Source organism: Manduca sexta, unplaced genomic scaffold (genome assembly GCF_014839805.1).
Source record: "Manduca sexta isolate Smith_Timp_Sample1 unplaced genomic scaffold, JHU_Msex_v1.0 HiC_scaffold_3396, whole genome shotgun sequence".
NCBI classification, from domain to species: Eukaryota; Metazoa; Arthropoda; class Insecta; order Lepidoptera; family Sphingidae; genus Manduca; species Manduca sexta.
The window spans coordinates 7,405-12,154 of NW_023594459.1; the positions used below are offsets into that span (position 1 = coordinate 7,405).

The window sequence follows — 4,750 nt, forward strand, 5'->3', positions numbered from 1 at the left end:
TCTGTTGTTTCATTTTTCATGATCACATTGTCGGTTTCTTAAATAAACATTGGCCGTTTTATTAGTGCGGCGTAAAACTAAAAGATATTAATAGCTATCAAATAGATTTAATGACAAGTCTACGTCATTTCCGTGGTTACCCTAATCGGATAACATCTATGTACCAACACGCAGTTAACTTCTTTTAGTATAAAAAATAGTCTTGGTAATCTGCCCTCAGATATCTGTCTAATATCGCCGATGAATCAGTGATCTAGATTCTATATTACAGAATAAGTAATCGCATATAATTTTAATAAGCATCTACATAAAACAACTTTAGGTAAGCACCTACTAGATAGTACCATAAATCAAGTTTTAGTAGGTACCTATCTAAGTACACTAGGTACTAAAAGAAATGAGTTAAGTATTATCTAAGTACATATCTATCCACTTAATATTATTGTTTTTTTTTTACGATATGTATGTAATTAGCCTTTATATTTAATTTAAAACGTCAAGCTTAAAAATCTACAAAAAGGAGAGCGCACACGATGAGTGTGTCAAATTGGTCGTAACATGATCAAGTTAAATTTGGGCTTCCCTGGTATTCGGGTTCGATATTGGATCTGAAAGTACGAAAATCACGTTTCACGCCTGACATGTGACGAGCGACAAGGGTGGATACACAGTTTTGCGCGCTGCAGATGTGTTCGAGGCGTTACGTCTGTGCTGTAGTTATTATGAGTTTATCAAAATATTACCTACTTATACGTAATGTAATTAATTATTTCATTATCTATTTAATATAAAACCACAAAACTTTAATTTAAATTAATTATCATGATATTTGAGCTACGATACAATGTTAGAATGTATCAAAAATCATAATAAATGTACTTGGGTAATTAATGAGCATTATGTATGCATTTGGATAGGTATAAATAAATGAACATTGATAGAAATTCATAATTTGAACACTTTTTTTTTATTAAAATAGGTTATATGAATACTTGAATCAACTTAATTTTGAAATATTTTTATGCAGTGAATCCGATCGTAGATCCGTACTCCGCAGACCGATTTGCTTATTTGTCAACGAACTGTCATTGTCAAGTTTGAAGTGTCAAGTGGCAAGGATTTGAAGAAGGCGTATTGTTCGATATTTTTAATTATTTCAATAGTTTATACTGCTGCAAATAATAAAATAGAAGAAATAATGGACGACGATTTACCAACCGACTTCCAGGTGATCGTCGTGGGGACGGGTAAGCGTTATTTTACGTATAAAATGAGAACCGGCATTATGGCGAAGCGAGCAGCCTACTTATCGATCCTTTTTTTTTCATCGCTGTACAGTCATCACTGCTGAAAAGCTTACATGCTGACACCTTGCGACATCCGCATAATGGATGCTCGAGTTGAGAGACTTATTAGGATGGATCATTTGACTTTTTGCTACAATTACAGTAAAATAGACTGCAAATTAACTACCGCAATTTCATGGCTTACTCATTAATTAAATATTTGCAGTGTGGGTCTATTGTCTTCACAGCCTTTTATATTCTGCATATGTGCAGTTTTGAGATTATTTTCAGGCATTGTATCATTCTGCAATCCTAATAATGTTCATTATGATTCAAATTATGTATTTATTTTTATTTTGCTGAAAGGAGTCAATGAACTTTCGATGGGTGTTCCTCGGAAACGCACTTAGTACTGTTTTTTAGGCATGAGTTATTTTTCAGGAATGTGATTACCTGTTTTTTTTGTAACAAAGGTTATTTTTGCTTGCATTTAAATTTAAATATAATTAATGGTGGATATTCCCATAGATGATAAATTCATGAGAAATCTGTGTGAAATAAATTATATTATTGCATACACTTTTCCTTAAACATAAAAAAATATTATAATATAGCTTTTGCAGAATCTGATTAGCTATCTATCTGTAAATAAATATATTTTAAAAATAATATGTAGGTCCAAAGTTTAAATAAAAACAAATTATATCCTTACAATAAAAAACTAATAATTATATAAAAGTGTTTCTTTATCACAGAGGTATCTTTTACCTAGAGTAATGGACTTAAGTTTTTTTTTTGACAATATAAATATAAAACCGATCATTGATGCTAAAAAGCTATAGTCAAAATTTAATGACTAATTTTTTTCTCTAACAAAATATTTGTAGTTGCAATTACTGGGTTGTTGTAATATCATATGAATATTTAGGCATGGTGGAGTCAATTGTTGCGCAGCTTGCAGTAGGATAGGCAAGAATGTCCTCCACCTGGATTTGAGTGACCACTACGGTGGTCTCTGGGCATCATACAATTTTGATGGTCTCCAGAAGTTCATCAAAGAAGTCAACTCAGATCCTAAGAGAGACCTACAAGTGTATAACTTGTGTGAAAAGTGGTACATTGAGAAGTAAGTGACAATTTTTTTTTTTTATTTTGTTAAGCATTTGGCATCTGAATAATTGTCTTTTAAGTTCATATTTTAATGAAAATTGTAAACACATAAAACAATATGAGGAAAAATTGTAATAGATCATGAGTAAATAAAAGAAAAATAGGGCTGGTAATACTGTTAGTTTTTTGAAAGTAAGTTATTATAACACATTCATAAATATATTAGGGAATCTCCCGAAGCTAAGTTTTTAACTAGATTAAAAAAACAGAAAAAGTGCTGATTTAAAATATGTATGAAACTTAGTGTCGCAAAAGAATGTCGCTTAAGACAATTAGCCTTTCAACCATAATACATTTTTTTTTCTTTCAATATGTAATAAAAATTATAATTGTTTTAATTTTAATAACATATGTAGTGTGTAGATTTGGTATGGTAGTTACAAAAATTCTTTGTTCTTTTGTGTCCAAATATTTTATTGCATTTCTAAATAACACACTTGACTTTGGAAAGATAGGCATGACCTCGGGACACTGCTTTGTCCTTTGATACGTATTTAGAAAACGTAACGTTTGACATTGAAAGAGATTGCAAACACTGTTAAAAGGACATTGCCATCACATTTACAAGTAACGTTATTTGCACAAATATTATTTGAAGACACAGTTATGTTATAGTCATAAAGTTATGAGCTCTGTCTTACAGCACAAAACTATTTAGGGCAGAGCAGATTTCGTAAAATATATCGATGTATATCTACGAAACCCTTAAATACAAATATTTTTAATACAGATTTTGGTTATCAATGATATTGATTTTTTTTCCCTGGCCTTAGGAAGGGATGTATTGTAAATGGTAGCATTTAAGCCTCATATGTTGACCTTCACACCAGTGGCGGGAGTGAAAATTTCCGAATGAGAATCCAACACAACGTAATATAGCTATTAATATGCATAAAGGCGATCTGTAATGCTTTCTAATGATACTTTGATTTTACATACATTGCGAACGGTAGCCGACAGGAATCGCGTTATATGAACCCTTCACCTCTGATTTACACATTAAGGTTTAAATGTTACGAGAAATTAGCCCTTCCCACATAGTACTCAAACTGACATTGAATAATTCCCAATGCTTTTAGTACTTAACAATAAAAAATGATTTGAAGGAGCCAATTAGAACAGTAAGTTTTATATCCCCTAGCTTCTCTTCTCCCGTGGACCACTAGTAGAATTGTTGATATCTTCAAACATCGCTCGTTACGCCGAGTTCCGTTGCGTCACGCGCGTGCTGACGTGGGAGCCTCAACAACCGGCTGATGCCGGTGCCTTGCTCCCGGCTGACGTGTTCGCCACCGAAGCCGTCACCACGGTCGAGAAGAGAATGCTCATGAAAATGCTCACTTCTATCGTCGGCTACAATGAGGATGAAATGAACAACGAGTTTAAAGGTATGTGATTTTGACTTAGAAAATAAGGTATATTGCGTTAGTATATTTTAAAAGTACAAACAAGAAACTTCAGTAATATGCTGTTGTTATTGTCAGATAAATAATTCACGACTAAATTATTTACTTGTTATACTTCTATATAATACTAGATGATAAATCATTCGTAGAGCCTATTTTCACAGCGATAGTTATTACTGCTTTGGTCATCTTAGGCCGGATTGTTTCATCGTTGGTCCGGTAAAGTTAAGCTCCCATCACACTGGCGAATTTCGAGTGAATTTACAGCGAGGCTTAGAGTGATCAAAGTGCAACTTGATAAATTCATATCAATATAATTATCTGGCATGTTTATTTCTTCTTTGTTATCCTCAACTCTCTCGTTTTCTTAGATTGGAACGACAAGACATTCCAAGATTACCTAAAGCACAAGGGTTTGACGCCGAACCTCATCCACTACGTGTTATTCGCAATCGCGGGTGGCAACAACAACATGCCTTGCCTCGAGGGAGTCAAGGAGTGCAAGAAGTTCCTCATGAGCCTCGGTCGATACGGCAACACGCCTTTCCTCTGGCCCATGTACGGAAGCGGCGAGCTGCCCCAATGTTTCTGCAGGTAAGTCGATGCATTGTTGTTTTTGCTACGTTCAAGGTTTTACATTTTGTTGAGACCGACGCAATAAACTGAACAATCCTAGTCGGTTTGAAATGATTGTTGCACAAGTTAGATTGGGAACAAAATTAAATTCTTGACATTTTTGCGTAGAAAGCTACGTTCTATGCATAACTTATCTTTATAACATTGTTACATAAATAATAGGTGTAGCATAGTTCTATGAAATATGAAAACGGTTTTGTAGAATGGGATCACATCTAAAGCATAAAATTAATCTTAATTTATATACTGTGA

The 4,750-nt window shown here is 33.5% G+C and overlaps 1 pseudogene; it reads left to right on the plus strand.

Annotated features, from left to right (window-relative positions):
* Positions 1-1,070: 1,070 nt before the first annotated feature.
* On the plus strand, positions 1,071-4,476 carry LOC119192933 (annotated as a pseudogene).
* The last annotated feature ends 274 nt before the right edge of the window (positions 4,477-4,750 follow it).